Source organism: Balaenoptera musculus, chromosome 18 (assembly GCF_009873245.2).
Source record: "Balaenoptera musculus isolate JJ_BM4_2016_0621 chromosome 18, mBalMus1.pri.v3, whole genome shotgun sequence".
Classification (NCBI taxonomy): Eukaryota; Metazoa; Chordata; class Mammalia; order Artiodactyla; family Balaenopteridae; genus Balaenoptera; species Balaenoptera musculus.
Window position 1 is genome coordinate 9,287,605 of NC_045802.1, and position 19,159 is coordinate 9,306,763.

The 19,159-nt window shown below is 39.3% G+C and overlaps 1 protein-coding gene and 1 pseudogene across 6 annotated transcripts in view; one reads left to right on the forward strand and one right to left on the reverse strand.

The window, feature by feature from the left end:
- The window catches only part of PDS5B (PDS5 cohesin associated factor B), a 197,071-nt gene that overhangs the window by 16,898 nt on the left and 161,014 nt on the right, over positions 1-19,159 (forward strand). The gene's annotated exons all lie outside the window — the stretch shown is intronic.
- LOC118884150 lies at positions 15,384-16,127 on the reverse strand (annotated as a pseudogene).

Sequence of the window (19,159 nt, forward strand, 5' to 3'; positions counted from 1 at the left end):
CATTCTCATTTAGGATTGTTATGCCTTCTGGATGAATTGACCTTTTTAACCTTTGATAATTCTCTTACTGAAATTAATTTTTTCTGACATTAGTTAACTTATACCAGTTCTCTTATGTTTACTATTTATATTTATGGTGTATAATTTTTTATTATATGTTTAACCTGTGTCTGTTTTTTTTTTTTTAATTTTTATTTATTTATTTTTGGCTGTGTTGGGTCTTCGTTGCTGCGCACAGGCTTTCTCTAGTTGCAGTGAGTGGGGGCTGCTCTTCATTGCGGTGCGAGGGCCTCTCATTGCAGTGGCTTCTCTTGTGGAGCACAGGCTCTAGGAGCGCAGGCTTCAGTAGTTGTGGCACGCGGGCTCAGTAGTTGTGGCTCACGGGCTCTAGAGCGCAGGCTTAGTAGTTGTGGCACATGGGCCCAGTTGCTCTGCGGCATGTGGGATCTTCCCGGACCAGGGCTCGAACCCATGTCCCCTGCATTGGCAGGCAGATTCCCAACCACTGCACCACCAGGGAAGTCCTGTGTCTGTGTTTAAAGTGTGTCTCTTATAGACAGCATGTATTTAATGGGTTTCCTTCCCTCCTTCTTCCCTTCCTTCCTCCATCTCTTCTTTTAATAGTAAACATATCTAATAAACTCTGTCTCTGAGTGGAGGATTTGGTAACTTTACATTTAATGTTATTTATATGGATAAGTTTAATTCTCCCATTTTGCTCTATTTTGTCAGTTTGTCTCCTCTCTTCTCTTATTGCCTTCTTTTATGTTGGTCAAATTTTAAAAAATATTTTAGAACTTTAATGGGCTTTTTAAACTGTACTGCTTTGTATAAGTGGCTGCTCTAGGGATTACAGTATTCATGATTAACTTTTACAGTTCACTTAGCATTAATATTATGCCACTTGATGTAAAATGAAAGAACCTTAAAAAGCATAATTACATTTAATCTTTTTGCTATTGGTGTGTTAATTTTTGCTTCAGCACAATGCTGTTTTTGCTTTAAATAGTCAGTTGCCTTTTAAAGAATTTATAGAGAGAAACAAGAGAGTGTTTTGTATATAACTACATAGTTGTTTCGGATTTTCTATATTTGTGTAGATGTAAGTTTCGTCTGATATCATTTCCCTTCAACTTGAATTTCCTTTAACATTGCGTAATGTCCAGGTCTAGTGATTAAAGTCTTCAGCTTACGTGTGTACGTGTACACACACACACACCCCCAGATAAAGAGTAAGCGTATATATTTATATATATATACGCTTACTCTTATTTTTCAAGAATATTTTTGCTGGATATAGATTCTGGTTGACTTAAAGATTCTTCTTAATTGTCTTCTAGTCTCCATTGTGTCTTTAATTTTCAACAATTTGATGTGTTCTTTTTTTTTTTTTTTTGGTTATTCTGCTTAGAGTTTGTTGAGCTCATTGAATTTGCAGATTGGTTTTTTCACCAATTTTTAGCCATTTTTTAAAATGCTTTTTCTGCCCCATTCTCTCTTTTCCTTCTGAGATTCTTGTTCTTTTGCTTAAAAATGTAATATAGGTCTGTGAGTTTCTGTTATTTTTAATTTTTTTTCTCAATCTTTTGCCCTCAGTTCTTCAGATTGATTAATTTCTACTGATTTGTCTTCAAGGTCACTGATTCTTTTTTATTTTGCTTCTAATATGCTGTCAAGCCCATTCCCCACCCCCCCATTTATTTATTTACTTATTTTCCAGTTTCACTGAGATATAATTGATAAGCAACATTGTGTAAGTTTAAGGTGTATAGTGTGATGATTTGATACATGTATATATCGTTAAATGATTACCGCAATAAGGTGGGTTAACACGTCTGTCATCTCACACAGTTAACATTACTTTGTGTGTGTGGTGAGAATGTTTAAGATTTACTCTCCTAGCAGCTTTTAAGTACACAATACAGTCTTGTTAACTATAGTTACCATGCTGTACATTAGAGTCCCAGAACTTAATTTATCTTATAACTGAAAGTTTATGCTCTTTAACAAAAATCTCCCCATTCCCCCCACCCCCGTCAGCCCTTGTCCACTCTCTGTTGATATGAGTTCAGCTTTTTAGATTCCACATATAAGTGAGATCATACAGCATTTATCTTTCTCTGATTTATTTCACTTACATAATGTCCTCAAGGTTCATCCATGTTGTTGCAAATGACAGTATCTTCTTCTTTCTTGTGGCCAATATTTTCTTGAATATGTACATCATATCTTGTTTATTCATTCATCCATTGATGGATATTTAGGTTGTTTCCATGTCTTGGCTATTGTGAGTAATGCTGCAGTGAACATGGTGGTACAGATATCTCTAAGCCCACTTTGAAATAACATACTCTTCAGTTCTGGTATTTCATTTTTTAACTATTTTCCATTTATCTGCTGAGATTCCCCATTGTGACCATGTTTCCCATTAAGTCCTTGAACAAATTTATAGTAGCTTCTTTAAAGTCTTTGCTTGTTAATTTCTTCCTTTGAATTATTTCATTGTTTTTTTCCGTTTATTGTTTTTTTTCCATCCTTGACAGTAGGTTACATTTCCCTGCTGCTTTTCATGTCTAGAAAATTTTAATTGTAGAGTGGACATTGTGGGTGATATATCTCTCAATTCTCTTTATCTTCTTCTGATAAGTATAGTTAAATAACTGCTTGATCACCTTGAACTTGTGGAGGCTTGGTCTTATACTTTAAGATGGGTCTGTAGAAAGCTTGAGGTGTTTTTTAAGCCCTTGTAACTTGGACAGGCTCATGTCTCCTCTGCAGTGGGCAGCAGCTGAGATTGCTGCTGAGTTCTTGTAGATTTCCAGTTGTTGTTTTCCACTGAGCTCCTTGAAATCTTCCTTGAGCATACTACCTCAGGGCTCAGTGAAGAATTTGAAGGAGTTTATATTAGTTTTTGAGGCTTCTGCTGCTGTGACTCACACCTTTCCTGAATTTGCCCTCTGTATTTCTAGCTACTTTGTGGCCATCGACTTAATAAAACTGCGGCTTTTTGCTTGAGTTCTAGTAGCCCCGTGCTATTGCAGACTAGGAGTGCCCTCAGGGGGAAGAGCTGTGTAAATTTGAACCTCTTCCAGTGTACTTCCCTTCTTTCAGTCGTCAAATTTCCAATTTCTTCCTGCTCTTGATGGTTTCTTCTGCTTTCAAGTCATTTTTTTTTTTTTTTTTTTTTTTTTTTTTTTTAGAATTTCACTTTATTTATTTTTTATTATTATTTATTGGCTGTGTTGGGTCTTCGTTTCTGTGCGAGGGCTTTCTCTAGTTGCGGCGAGCGGGGGCCACTCTTCATCGCGATGCGCGGGCCTTTCACTATCGCGGCCTCTCTTGTTCCGGAGCACAGGCTCCAGACGCGCAGGCTCAGTAATTGTGGCTCACGGGCCCAGTTGCCCCGCGGCATGTGGGATCTTCCCAGACCAGGGCTCGAACCCGTGTCCCCTGCATTGGCAGGCAGATTCTCAACCACTGCGCCACCAGGGAAGCCCTCAAGTCATTCTTAAAAGTGTTTTATCCACAGGTTTTATTTGTTTTTTATAATTGCTATATGTGGAAGCATTAATTTAATGAGTTGCCAGAAATTACTACACCATTATTAGAACTCTTCAGACTGATTTTCATTCATTTCAAACTGGCCCTTTAAGTACAGTTGCTGACTTAACACACACCTTGTGTCAGGCTTAGACATTTTTAGAATAAGACAGAAACTCACTTTATTTTCTTTTTTTAAATTTTTGAATTTTATTTAAAAAATTTTTTTATACAGCAGTTTCTTGTTAGGCATCAGTTTTGTACACATCAGTGTATACATGTTAATCCCAGTCTCCCAGTTAATCACACCACCACCACTACCCCCCTGCGGCTTTCCCCCCTTGGTGTCCATACATTTGTTCTCTACATCTGTGTCTCAGTTTCTGCCCTGCAAACTGGTTCATCTATACCATTTTTCTAGGTTCCACATATATGCGTTAATATACAATATTTGTTTTTCTCTTTCTGATTTAACTTCACTCTGTATGACAGTCCCTAAATCCATCCACGTCTCAATAAATGACCCAATTTCGTTCCTTTTTATGGCTGAGTAATATTCCATTGTATATATGTACATTTTCTTTATCCATTCGCCTTTCGATGGGCATTTAGGTTGCTTCCATGACCTGGCTATTGTAAACAGTGCTGCAGTGAACATTGGAGTGCATGTGTTTTTTTGAATTATGGTTTTCTCTGGGTATATGCCCAGTAGTGGGATTGCTGGATCATATGGTAATTCTATTTTTAGTTTTTTAAGGAACCTCCATACTGTTCTCCATAGTGGCTGTATCAATTTACATTCCCACCAACAGTGCAAGAGGGTTCCCTTTTCTCCACACCCTCTCCAGCATTTGTTGTTTGTAGATTTTCTGATGATGCCCATTCTAACTGGTGTGAGGTGATACCTCATTGTAGTTTTGATTTGCATTTCTCTAATAATTAGTGATGTTGAGCAGCTTTTCACATGCTTCTTGGCCATCTGTATGTCTTCTTTGGAAAATGTCTATTTAGGTCTTCTGCCCATTTTTGGATTGGGTTGTTTGTTTCTTTAATATTGACCTGCATGAGCTGTTTATATATTTTGGAGATTAATCCTTTGTCCATTGATTCGTTTGCAAATATTTTCTCCCATTCTGAGGGTTGTCTTATCGTCTTGATTATGGTTTCCTTTGCTGTGCAAAAGCCTTGAAGTTTCATTAGGTCCCATTTGTTTATTTTTGTTTTTATTTCCATTACTCTAGGAGGTGGATCAAAAAAGATCTTGCTGTGATGTATGTCAAAGAGTGTTCTTCCTATGTTTTTGTCTAAGAGTTTTAGAGTGTCTGGTCTTACATTTAGGTCTTGAATCCATTTTGAGTTTATTTTTGTGTATGGTGTTAGTGAGTGTTCTAATTTCATTCTTTTACATGTAGCTGTCCAGTTTTCCCAGCACCAGTTATTGAAGAGACTGTCTTTTCTCCATTGTATATCCTTGCCTCCTTTGTCATAGATTAGTTGACCATATGTGTGTGGGTTTATCTCTGGGCTTTCTATCTTGGTCCATTGATCTATGTTTTTGTTTTTGTGCCAGTACCATATTGTCTTGATTACTGTAGCTTTGTAGTATAGTCTGAAGTCAGGGAGTCTGATTTCTCCAGCTCCGTTTTTTTTCCCTCAAGACTGCTTTGGCTATTCGGGGTCTTTTGTTTCTCCATTCAAATTTTGAGGTTTTTTGTTCTAGTTCTGTAAAAAATGCCATTGGTAATTTGATAGGGATTGCATTGAATCTGTAGATTGCTTTGGGTAGTGTAGTCATTTTCACAATATTGATTCTTCCAATCCAAGAACATGGTACATTTCTCCATCTGTTGGTATCATCTTTAATTTTTTTCATCAGTGTCTTATAGTTTGCTGCATACAGGTCTTTTGTCTCCTTAGGTAGGTTTATTCCTCGGTATTTTATTCTTTTTGTTGCAGTGGTAAATGGGAGTGTTTTCTTAGTTTCTCTTTCAGATTTTTCATCATTAGTGTATAGGAATGCAAGAGATTTCTGTGCATTAATTTTGTATCCTGCAACTTTACCAAATTCATTGATTAACTCTAGTAGTTTTCTGGTGGCTTCTTTAGGATTCTCTATGTGTAGTGTCATGTCATCTGCAAAGAGTGACAGTTTCACTTCTTTCCCAATTTGTATTCCTTTTATTTCTTTTTCTTCTCTGATTGCCGTGGCTAGGACTTCCAAACTATGTTGAATAATAGTGGTGAGAGTGGACATCCTTGTCTTGTTCCTGATCTTAGAGGAAATGCTTTCAGTTTTTCACCATTGAGAATGATGCTTGCTGTGGGTTTGTCATATATGGCCTTGATTATGTTGAGGTAGTTTCCCTCTATGCCCACTTTCTGTAGAGTTTTTATCATAAATGGGTGTTGAATTTTGTAAAAAGCTTTTTTTGCATCTATTGAGATCATATGGTTTTTATTCTTCGGTTTGTTACTCTGGTGTATCACATTGATTGATTTGCGTATATTGAAGAATCCTTGCATCCCTGGGATAAATCCCACTTGACCGTGGTGTATGATCCTTTTAATGTGTTATTGGATTCTGTTTACTGGTATTTTGTTGAGGATTTTTGCATCTATATTCATTAGTGATATTGGTCTGTAATTTTATTTTTTTGTAGTATCTTTGGTTTTGGTATCAGGGTGATGGTGGCCTCATGGAATGAGTTTGGGAGTGTTCCTTCCTCCGCAATTTTTTTGGAAGAGTTTGAGAAGGATGGGTGTTAGCTCTTCTCTAAATGTTTGATAGAATTCACCTGTGAAGCCATCTGTTCCTGGACTTCTGTTTGTTGGAAGATTTTAAATCACAGTTTCATTTTTTTTACTTGTGATTGGTCTGTTCATATTTTCTATTTCTTTCTGGTTCAGTCTTGGAAGGTTATACCTTTCTAAGAATTTGTCCATTTTTTCCAGGTTGTCCATTTTATTGGCATAGAGTTGCTTGTAGTAGTCTCTTAGGATGCTTTGTATTTCTGTGGTGTCTGTTGTAACTTCTCCTTTTTCATTTCTGTCTTTATTGATTTGAGTCCTCTCCCTCTTTTTCTTGATGAGTCTGGCTAATGGTTTACCTATTTTGTGTATCTTCTCAAATAACCAGCTTTTAGTTTTATTGATCTTTGCTATTGTTTTCTTTGTTTCTATTTCATTTATTTCTGCTCTGGTCTTTATGATTTTTTTTCTTCTACTAACTTTGGGTTTTGTTTGTTCTTCTTTCTCTAGTTCCTTTAGGTATAAGATTAGATTGTTTATTTGAGATTTTTTTTTTGTTTCTTGAGGTAGGCTTGTATAGCTATAAACTTCCCTCCTAGAACTGCTTTTGCTGCATCCCATAGGTTTTGGATCGTCGCGTTTTCATTGTCATTTGTCTGTAGGTATTTTTTGATTTCCTCTTTGATTTCTTCAGTGATCTCTTGGTTACTCAGTAACGTATTGTTTAGCCTCCATGTGTTTGTGTTTTTTTCATTTTTTCCCCTGTAATTCATTTCTAATCTCATAGCGTTGTGGTCAGAAAAGATGCTTGGTATGATTTCAATTTTCTTAGATTTACTGAGGCTTGATTTGTGAGCCAAGATGTGATCTATCCTGGAGAATGTTCCGTGCACTCTTGAGAAAAAAGTGTAATCTGCTGTTTTTGGATGGAATGTTCTATAAATAACAGTTAAATCTGTCTGGTCTGTTGTGTCATTTAAAGCTTCTGTTTCTTTATTTATTTTCATTTTGGATGATCTGTCCATTGGTGTAAGTGAGGTGTTAAAGTCCCCCACTATTATTGTGTTATTGTCGATTTCCTCTTTTGTAGCTGTTAGCAGTTGTTTTATGTATTGAGGTGCTGCTATGTTGGGTGCATATATATTTATAATTGTTATATCTTCTTCTTGGATTGATCCCTTGATCATTAGGTAGTGTTCTTCCTTGTCTCTTGTAACATTCTTTATTTTAAAGTCTATTTTATCTGATATGAGTATTGCTACTCCAGCTTTCTTTTGATTTCCATTTGCATGGAATATCTTTTTCCATCCCCTCACTTTCAGTCTGTATGTGTCCCTAGGTCTGAAGTGGGTCTCTTGTAGACAGCATATCTATGGGTCCTGTTTTTGTATCCCTTCAGCAAGCCTGTGTCTTTTCGTTGAAACATTTAATCCATTCACGTTTAAGGTAATTATCGATATGTATGTTCCTATGACCATTTTCTTAATTGTTTTGGGTTTGTATTTGTAGGTCCTTTTCTTGTCTTGAGTTTCCCACTTAGAGAAGTTCCTTTAGCATTTGCTGTAGAGCTGGTTTGGTGGTGCTGAATTCTCATAGCTTTTGCTTGTAAAGCTTTTGATTTCTCCATCGAATCTGAATGAGATCCTTGCTGGGTAGAGTTATCTTGATTGTAAGTTCTTCCCTTTTATCACTTTAAATATATCATGCCACTCCCTTCTGGCTTGTAGAGTTTCTGCTGAGAAATCAGCTGTTAACCTTATGGGAGTTCCCTTGTATGTTATTTGTCGTTTTTCCCTTGCTGCTTTCAATAATTTTTCTTTGTCTTAATTTTTGCCAATTTGATTACTACGTGTCTCGGCATGTTTCTCCTTGGGTTTATCCTGTATGGGACTCGCTGCACTTCCTGGACTTGGGTGGCTATTTCCTTTCCCACGTTAGGGAAGTTTTTGACTATAATCTCCTCAAATACTTTCTCTGGTCCTTACTCTCTCTCTTCTCCTTCTGGGACCCCTATAATGTGAATGTTGTTGTGTTTAATGTTGTCCCAGAGGTCTCTTAGGCTGTCTTCCTTTCTTTTCATTCTTTTTTCTTTATTCTGTTCCGCAGCAGTGAATTCCACCATTCTCTCCTCCAGGTCACTTATCCATTTTTCTGCCTCAGTTATTCTGCTATTGATTCCTTCTAGTGTAGTTTTCATTTCAGTTATTGTATTGTTCATCTCTGTTTGCTTGTTCTTTAATTCTTCTAGGTCTTTGTTAAACATTTCTTGCACCTTCTCGATCTTTGTCTCCATTCTTTTTCCGAAGTCCTGGATCATCTTCACTATCATTATTCTGAATTCTTTTTCTGGAAGGTTGCCTATCTCTAGTTCATTTAGTTGTTTTCCTGGGGTTTTATCTTGTTCTTTCATCTGGTACATAGTCCTCTGCCTTTTCATCTTGTCTGTTTTTCTGTGAATGTGGTTTTTGTTCCACAGGCTACATGATTGTAGTTCTTCTTGCTTCTGCTGTCTGTTTTCTGGTGGATGAGGCTATCTAAGAGGCTTGTGCAAGTTTCCTGATGGGAGGGACTGGTGGTGGGTAGAGCTGACTGTTGCTCTGGTGGGCATAGCTCAGTAAACTTTAATCGTCTTGGGCGGCTGATGGGTGTGGCTGGGTTTCCTCCCTGTTGGTTGTTTTGCCTGAGGCAACCCAACAGTGCAGCCTACCTGGGCTCTTAGGTGGGGCTAATGGCAGACCCTGGGAGGGCTCACGCCAAGGAGTACTTCCCAGAACTTCTGCTGACAGTGTCCTTGTCCCCACGGTGAACCACAGCCACCCCCCCGCCTCTGCAGGAGACCCTCCAACACTAGCAGGTACGTCTGGTTCAGTCTCCCCTGGGGTCACTGCTCCTTCCCCTTGGTCCTGATGTGCACAGTACTTTGTGTGTGCCCTCCAAGAGTGGGGTCTCTGTTTCCCCCAGTCCTGTCAAAGTCCTGCAGTCAAATCCCACTAGCCTTCAAAGTCTGATTCTCTACGAATTCCTCCTCCCGTTGCCAGACCCCCAGGTTGGGAGGCCTGTCGTGGGGCTCAGAACCTTCACTCCAGTGGGTGGACTTCTGTGGTATAAGTGTTCTGCAGTCTGTGAGTCACCCACCCACCAGTTACGGGATTTGATTTTACTGTGTGCCCCTCCTACCGTCTTATTGTGGCTTCTCCTTTGTATTTGGACGTGGGGTATCTTTTTTGGTGAGTTCCAGTGTCTTCCTGTTGATGATTGTCCAGCAGTTAGTTGTGATTCTGGTGTTCTCGCAAGAGGGAGTGAGAGCACGTCCTTCTGCTCCGCCATCTCGGTTCAGGGCCCCAGAAACTCACTGTTAATTCAATTACGTGTATTTGATTTAAATACGTAATTATTTAGTGAAAAGCCTAGAGTTAAAGAATGCTTATAAAGACTGGTGAAAGGGACGGCCATGTTTTTACTGCCGTTTCTTTTCCCCTTTATTAGCGCCAACCTCTGGTAGATAGCAGTGAGACACATGCGACCAGATAATACTGGAAGAAAATGTTGTTTTTCACCTGTCTTTGACTTTTACTTTTCTTGATATTTCTACTCTGTGGAAAAAAGTAGTAAAATGTAAATGTTTGTCTCAGCTGCTTCTTTCTCAAAATTCATTTTCATGATAGGGCTATTGGACATCTGTTTATGTTTAAATGGTTAGCTAGGATGAGCTCTGGTCCAGAGGACCTTTTAGAATCATTCTACAGAAATTTGACTTTATGGCTCTGACTTTTAAGCAAAATATATTTAAAAAGAAAGTGTGTCCAAGAGGGAACTGGATGCGTTGATTCTAAAGATGGCACATACATCTAATAAATTGATTGTCTTTTGCATTTAGCATAAGTCTAAGGTTAACGTTAATATAGTCTAAATACATATTTTAAGATGTGTTGATTTTTAATTGTTCTCTTGAAATTAAACAAGGTTATTTTGTTAATGTAAATATAATTTAGTAAGAGATAGATTTTAAAATTTGTACTGGCTTCTGTAGAAAGTAAGTGCAGGGCTTCCCTGGTGGCGCAGTGGTTAAGAATCCACCTGCCAGTGCAGGGGACATGGGTTCGAGCCCTGGTCCAGGAAGATCCCGCATGCCGTGGAGCAACTAAGGCCGTGTGCCACAACTACTGAGCCTGTGCTCTAGAGCCTGCGAGCCACAACTACTTAGCCCACGTGCCACAAGTACTGAAGCCTGTGCGCCTAGAGCCCCTGCTCTGCAATATGAGAAGCCACCGCAATGAGAAGCCTGCACACCGCAACGTAGCCCCCACTCACCGCAACCAGAGAAAGCCCGGGCACAGTAACGAAGACCCAATGCAGCCAAAAATAAATAAATAAAAATAAATAAATTTAGAAAGTAAGTGCGTTCAAACCTAACATACTTTAGGTAAATCCTTAAGTATTTTTGCTGATGGAAGGTAAATGAGGTATATTATAACCCCAATATGTGCTGTTTGACTTTTTATCTTTTTTTCTTGTATAAGCTTATTTATTTTTGGCTGCAGTGGGTCTTCATTGCTGTGCGCAGGCTTTCTCTAGTTGTGGCGAGTGGGCGCTACTTTTCGTTGCAGTGTGCAGACTTCTCATTGTGGTGGCTTCTCTTGTTGCGGAGCGCAGGCTCTAGGTGCGCGGGCTTCAGTAGCTGTGGCTCAAAGGCTCTAGAGCGCAGGCTCAGTAGTTGTGACACATGGGCTTAGTTGCTCCGCAGCATGTGGGATCTTCCCGGACTAGGGCTCGAACCCGTGTCTCCTGCACTGGCAGTTGGATTCTTAACCACTGCGCCACCAGGGAAGCCCCTGAGTTTTTTATCTTTAATTCAGTGTTTTAAGAAGTAGATAAGAGGCATGTGGATACCTTTAGCCCTTTTTATAGTAGTCTAACTCTAAATAACATTTCTGTCTTTGTCAGTTAGCGTTTGATTAGAGAAGTAAGATTATTGTTGTGATTGGTTTTTTGGTTTTCCCAATTGTAGGAACTAGTTACACACACCTGAATCTGCTTCTAGGCTTGAAGTCAGCAGGACTAGTAGTTGGGAAGGGAACATGGACATGAACGGGGGGAGAGGAAGGTTAGACTGGAACCTGCAAAGAATATTTGGAACTTTTAGAAATGAGTTAGAACCTATGAGCCCAAACTTGAACTTTCATGGCTCTCACTGCTTCCACACCTGCAACCTTGATGATGTAGGTAACCTTCAACCTTGATGATGTAGGTAATCTGCAGTAGGTGTGGCACACCGCACCATGGAGCTGCACACAAACCTGCCCCAGTATTATTTGGAAAAGCAAAGGTGGAGATCTGACAGGAGCTGGAAGAGCTGTAGGCTCAATTGCTGCCCCATGCCAATGAGCCCAAAAATCCATGACACTGTGTGAGGACTGCGGTAACACCTGACCTTAGATTGACATTCTGAACCTGGCAGCTGCTTCACTTTTGTCTTCTAATCTCATGGGAATTTTTTTTTTTTCTTTTTGAGGCCAACCCTAACCCACAACCATGCAGGGAATGAATGGTGTTTGGGAAAATGTAGTTGCAACCCGGCTAAGGTAAAAAGCCATCACAGACCATCACTTGTCACCACGGCACCAGTGCACACTTGTTTTTATCATATTTACCTTATAAATAAAGACAATTACAAAAGTATACTTTTGGTGAACATAATGCATCTATCCTTTGTTCACCTGATAACATACAAATGCTCTCCTTAAGAGAGGATACAAAATCCCTTTATCCATAGGTGGGTTAATTTTTTTTCTACCTATGTCACATTTTCTACTTAATATCCTGTAACTTAAATATGGAGATATGAGATTAGCTACTATCAGATGGATGTAGAAAGTGGGGTAAGAAGTAAGTTGGTTAATATATATACAAATTTTTTATATCATAAAAGGAAGAAATACTCATTAGAATTTTCATTTCTGCAACTAGTCATGTGGTTGTAGTTGCTGTCTATAATTATCTTCTGTTGTCATTCCACAGTCCCTCTGTTCTTGGCAATACCTCAGCTGGTTGTGGTTTCTTGCCTGATGGGGTGACCTAAATCTTCATTCCTTAAGGGTCTGGGTCATTAGCAGTCCTGCCTGGATTGTTTCCACTGACTTTAATCACAGTACATGGAAATACTAAGTGGCCTCCCAGAGGAACTCCTGCATTCCAGACATACTTTCTGTTAGCCCCTCTTGTGTGGTAGCAACCTGACTTCCCCTTGATTGTGAGATCAGAACCCTAGTCGGTTCTGTAACCCCCTTCTTTGTCTGTTGGTTCATTGGCACGAATAACCCAAAGTGGCTGGGTGGCACTCTCAACTTACAGTTTAATGGAATCGTTTCTGCATCCCTTGGTGGAAACTAAGATCTTCCAAAGGAACTATATGGGCATAGATGGATATGGGTGGGTAAGTGATGTGGTGTGTTGTATGTGTCAGTGAATTGGGAAACAAAGGAAATCTGTTTAGAGTGAGAATGAGTTAATACAAATTAATACAGGTATATTTCACAGTACTTGGGGAGTTAGTAGGATACCCTATATGAAATATTTATTTTGAAAGAAGTGTAAATATATTCAGAACATGCGTATAGTTTTTTCTTTTTTATTATCCCATATTTAATAATGTGCAGATGGTTGGTAGGTTGGTAGCAGTTGAGTTTGAATCTATGTGTTTTTTTGTTTGTTTTTTGGCCGTACGGCATGTGGGATCGTAGTTCCCCAACCAGGAATCGAACCTACGCCCCCTGCATTGGAAGCGTGGAGTCTTAACCAGTGGACCGCCAGGAGAGTCCCAAGTTTTGAATCTAGATCTGATATACTTCTTGGATTTTTTGTTTACCTAAAGGAGGAAATGAGAATTACATTTACTATTTTGAGCTTTTATAAATTAATTTTAAAGAATAAAGAACAGTGAATATAAGTGACATCATTTTCACAAATGAAAATACTGCAGTAGCATTGCTTGTCATATCTACTCTGAAACTGGAAAGAGAGTGAGCCTGGAGTCAGACCACCTGGCTTTAAATTCCAGCTGTTCTGCTTACCATGACTTTCTGTTAACTATGGCTCTTTAACAACTCCCCCCCCCCCCCCCCCCCCCCCCGCATTTCAGTGGCTTAAAATGAGTGTGCGTTATTACTCATGAATCTGTAGATCACATGGATGGTTCTGATCACCTGGGCTAGATTTGGCAGATTTCATCTAGGATAGCTCATAACATCGGTGGTCACCTGGCAGATTGTCTGGAAGCTGGCTGGTCTATGGTGGCTTCTCACATTTCTGGCTGTTGGCTGGCTCTCTGCTGGATGATGGAGGGTGACTGAGGCACATGTCTCTCATCATTTATCAGGCAAGTCTGGGCTTCTTCACATGGTGGTGGCAGGATTCTTAGAGAGGTAGTAGAAACAAGCAAGGTCTCTTGAGGTCTACACTTGGAACTGGCACAACATCACTTCTGCCACGTTCTGTTGGTTCAAGGCAAGTCATGAGGCCAGACAAGATTCAAGATGTGGGAAAATGAGCTCTACCTCTTTATTTATTTATTTATTTTTGGCTGTGTTGGGTCTTCATTTCTGTGCGAGGGCTTTCTCTAGTTGCGGCAAGCGGGGGCCACTCTTCATCGCGGTGCGCGGCCTCTCACTATCGTGGCCTCTCTTGTTGCGGAGCACAGGCTCCAGACGCGCAGGCTCAGTAGTTGTGGCTCACGGGCCCAGTTGCTCTGCTGCTCTGCGGCATGTGGGATCTTCCCAGAGCAGGGCTCGAACCCGTGTCCCCCGCATTGGCAGGCAGACTCCCAACCACTGCGCCACCAGGGAAGCCCGAGCTCTACCTCTTGATGGGAGGAGCTGCAGTGTCACATTGCTAGGGGTATGGCTACTAGGAGGGGTGGAGAATTGGGGCGATTGTATAAGCATTTTACCATACAACATGATGCTGCACAAGTCTATTCATCCCTTTGAATCTGTTTCCTAACCTGTAAAAATGGCTAGGAGAGTAACAATTCTTTTTGAGACAATTTTGAAGATTAGGTAAAATAAACTGTGTAAAGTGTCTGTGGTAGTGCCTTAATATATGCCAATATGTGCTCAGTAAATGTTTATTATTATTACTTACAATGATTAGGTGTTCTATATTCATGACTAAAATACTCATAATAATCCTGTGATGCTGTCATTATTTCCTTCTTATAGCTGAGGAGACAGACTGAATTGCTTAAGTTACCGATATGCCAAGGTTGGTGGTAGACCCAACGTTGAACCAAGGTTTTTTGTTTTTGCTTTGAAAACCTAATACTGGCCTTTGACAGCCAGTACAGTGGTAAAACATGGGGCCTCTGGAACTGTTAGAGTCCTTGTCCCAGACCTTACTAGCCTTTCAGCCTTGGGCACATTACTTAACCTCTTTGTGCCTCACTTTCTAGGAAAGGAGATTGCTTACCTCCCACCATTGTTGGTGAGGATTAAATGAATTAATATACATTGTTTAGAACTACGAGCACAGGCTAGGTGGGTACTCTATATGTTATTCCTTTTCTTCTTCTTATTACCCTATGCTGAAAAACCTTTCTTGTTGCAAATAAGAAAAACCTTTCTTATTGAAAATATTAAATGAGGCTGAAGTTAATCACCCTTTTCTTTTTAGAGCCATCTAATTTTTTCATGAAGTAGTATTAATCTTTATAGTTAGTTTCCTAATATAGTAATTATGGATTTTACTGATGTGAATTGGTTATATGGGAACATTTCAATTTGAGGAAAAACTATTCCACGGTACTTTGTCTTTTTTTTTTCTCCATCTCCTTCCTGAGCTTTTCTTGCACAATGTCATTCATTTCTGTGGCTTCTGTTTAATGTTGGTTACTCTCAAATCAACATCTGAAGTTTGACCTCACTCCTGATTTTCATTCCTTAATTGGTTTTTTTTCTCTCTCCAGTTAGTTAATAAATTTACTGTTTCTGTTATCTCTCACACTCTTCTCCTTTATGCTTATTGCTTTTGGTTTAGTGCTGATTCTTCTCTTTTTTTTTTTTTTTTATCTGACCTTATTTATTTGTTACTCTTAGAACATCTTATTTTTGACTGGACTCAGAGGTAGAAGCTTTCAGAGGGGACAGCCTCCCTCTCTTGGTAGTCTCTTCCTGGCATTTTTCTTTGGCCTCCTTCATTCTCTTGGCCAAAAGTTTAGCATATTCTGCAGCCTTTCTTTATTTTTCTTGGTACACTGTTCCTTCAGAGCAATATGCTGATGTTTGTGTTGCAGAACACGTGGAATAACAAACACTGAATCTTGTGTGCCTTGGTCCTAGGTTACTTACCCTCTTTGTTTAGGGGCTTTCTCACAACACACTGGTGGACATGATCTTCTCTAGAGAGATTGAAAAGTTTGCAAATTTTAGCGATTTTGGTCCCGAGTCGACGAGGCGTAGTAGTGTCAGTGACTTCAGGAATATCCTTCTCTCCCTTTTTTTTTTTTTTTTTTAAATAATGACCAAGTTGAAAACACTTGGACTGGTGTCCACAATGCAACCCTGAACAGATTTGCACTTTCTTTCTCCAGTCTTCCTTGGTCTGTAACAGGACTGCCCCTTAGTAGCAGATGGACACGGCCATGGAGACACCCTGATTCATGGGAAACCTTGTTTGTCGTTCCCACCAATGATTTCGACCACATAACACTTCCATTCTTTACCCAGAGCATTAGCAGCAACTTCTGTGGCCATACACTTCTCATAAAAGGTACAAAGTTTGCATTCATTGTCCACTTCAGTGAGTTTCTGGCATCTAGTGGCTGGGAAAGAGATATTCAGTTTCATCCTGAAGCAGCTGACCAGCTCCAAGGTGCTGCAAAAAAGAGCTCATCATTTTTTTCTTAAATTAGTTTAGAAGCCTCCTAGTCAGTCTCTTAACTCCATTCTTACCTTTTCCCAGTCCATCTTCCAGGGACTGTCAAAATAGTTTATGTAAAGAACATTTGATCATTTTATTCGTTTGGTTAAAATGTTAACTTCACATTGCTTGCAAGAAAAAATAAAGTTGAGCGTTCAGGGCTCTTGATGAATCTGTCTCTGCTTCCCTCTCCAGCAGAATCTTTAGTTACTTTGCAACAGAATTTCTGATTTCTGCTGTGTGAAATTATCCAGGACTGTTATATTCTCTTGCATGTCTGTGCATCTGCGTGTGCTTTTAATTTCATGTGAAATCCTCTGCGTATGTTTGTTCTGTTGGCACACTTTGCGCATCTTTTTAAAGATTTAGCTCAAGTGTGATTTTTCAGGGAAGGTTTCCTTATCCCTACTACATACTTTCAGACTCCTGATTCTTTGCCTGGATTGGTATATGAGTTATTATAGCTTTTATCTCATTGGCGTTTTTAAACATTCTTTTTTGGATATAATTCACATACAATACAGTTCACTAATTTAGTGTACAGCTCAGTGGTTTAGTGTATTTACAGAGTCGTGCATCTGTTACCACAGTCAATTTTAGAACATTTCATTACCCCGCAAAGAAACCCACACCTTTTAGCCAACACCCCCTAACGTCTCATCTCCCTTCCCCTCCCCTCGGCAACCACTAATCTGCTTTCTGTCTCTATAGATCTGCCTATTCTGTACATTTCATATTAGTGGAATCATTTAATATTTGGTCCCTTGTAATTGGTGTCTTTAACTTAATGTTGTCGAAGTTCATCTGTGTTGTGGTATATGTCAGTACTTCATTTCTTGTTATTGCCAGATATTCCATTATATGGCTAGACTATATTTTATCCATTCATTAGTTGATGGGCATTTGGGTTGTTTCCACTTTAGCTATTATGAGTAATACTATAATGAGCATTCGTGTAAAAGTTTATGTGCAGACATGTTTTTATTTCTGCTGGATCATATGTTAACTTGGTTTAACTGTTTGAGGAAAAGCCAAAGCTACAGCACCGTTTTACATTCCTACCATCGGTGTATGAGGGTTTTAATTTCTCTACATCCTTGCCCACACTTGTTATTGTCTGTCTTTTTGATTATAGCCATCCTAGTGGGTGTGAGCTGGTATCTCATTGTGGTTTTGATATGCATTTCCTGATGGTTAATGATGTTGAGCAATTTTTCATGTGTGTATTAACAACTTGTGTATCTTTGGAAAACTGTTCAGATCCTTTGTCCATTTTAAAATTGAGTTGTGATAGTTCTTTGTGTACTCTAGATATAAGCCCCTTAGCAGATACATTTATGTATATGATTTACATAAATTTTCTCCCATTCTGTTGGTAGCTGTTACGTTTTCTTTTTTTTTTTCTTTTTAAATTATATTTTGTTCTTTTTTTTTTTTTTAAACTTTGGGTTTATTTATGTATGTATTTATTTATTTATCTATCTATGGCTGTGCTGGGTCTTTGTCTCTGTGCGAGGGCTTCCTCCAGTTGTGGCAGGCGGGGGCCACTCTTCATCGTGGTGCGCGGGCCCCTCATCATCGCGGCCTCTCTTGTTGCGGAGCACAGGCCCCAGACGCGCAGGCTCAGCAATTGTGGCTCACGGGCCCAGTTGCTCCGCGGCATGTGGGATCTTCCCAGACCAGGGCTCGAACCCGTGTCCCCTGCATTGGCAGGCAGACTCTCAACCACTGCACCACCAGGGAAGCCCTGTTATGCTTTCTTGATGTTACCCTTTGAAGCGCGAACTTTTTTTGTTTTTGTTATTAATTCCCTCTTATCCTTGTTGTATTCAGAGTTGAGCCCAGTCTCTGTCCTGCATTGCTATAGTCTTGACACCTAAAGGGATCCAGAATAAGCTATCATGGCATAAAAAATATTTTGAGAAGGCATTTGAGTTCCTGAATTCTCTTATCTGCCTAAAAGCATAGCTTCCCCAAAGAACTCAATTGTCATAAATACCCTTCCTGGAGCAGCCAGGGAAGATTGACTCTTATTACTGGAGATGAGAAGTCTCCACATCACACATAAACAGACATAGTCACAAAACTTCCCTGTCTCCCATTTGTTCTTGTCAGGGCCCATTTATCTTTTCAAATAGTCATTTGTTTTCCTATCAATGCCCTTCCCCTATTAAGGTGCTATATAAGGCTCAGATTTTAAATGTCTCCTTGAGTCACATTTTTCTGTGAACTCCTATACATACATACATTAGTAAAAATCTGTCTTTTGCTAATTTCTTGTATGGGAGGAAAAAATCTGTTTCCTCTATCCATCCTAAATTCATTGGCTGGGACCCTACGTATTAGACTGACAAAAGAACAATGCATTTTTAGAGAAGTGACAAGGCGAAGGAAAAGGACATTGAGTTTCTAAGGGTGGCAAACTGTGGAAAGTTAAATATACGGGGAATTAATGGAAGATAAGGGCTACTTAGTACAGTTAAAATGTTTAAAAAATTGAGACTTCCCTGGCGGTCCAGTGGTTGGGACTTGGCCTTACAGTGCAGGGGTGCAGGTCCAGTCCCTGGTCAGGGAGCTAGGATCCCACATGCCTCGTGGCCAAAAAAGCAAAACATAAAACAGAAGCAATATTGTAACAAATGCAATAAAGACTTTAAAAATGGTCCACATCAAAAAAATCTTTAAAAAATGTTTTAAAAATTGAGATATGATTGACATATACCATATTAGTTTCAGGTGTACAACGTAATGATTTGGTATTTGTATATATTGTGAAATGATTACCACAATAAGTCTAGTTATAGTTAACATCCATCACCACACCTAGTTACACATTTTTTTTTTATGGAAAGAACTTTTTAAGATTTATTCTCTTAGCAAATTTCAAATATACAATGCAGTATTATTAATTATAGTCACCATGCTGCACTTACATCCCCATGACTTACTTTATAACTGG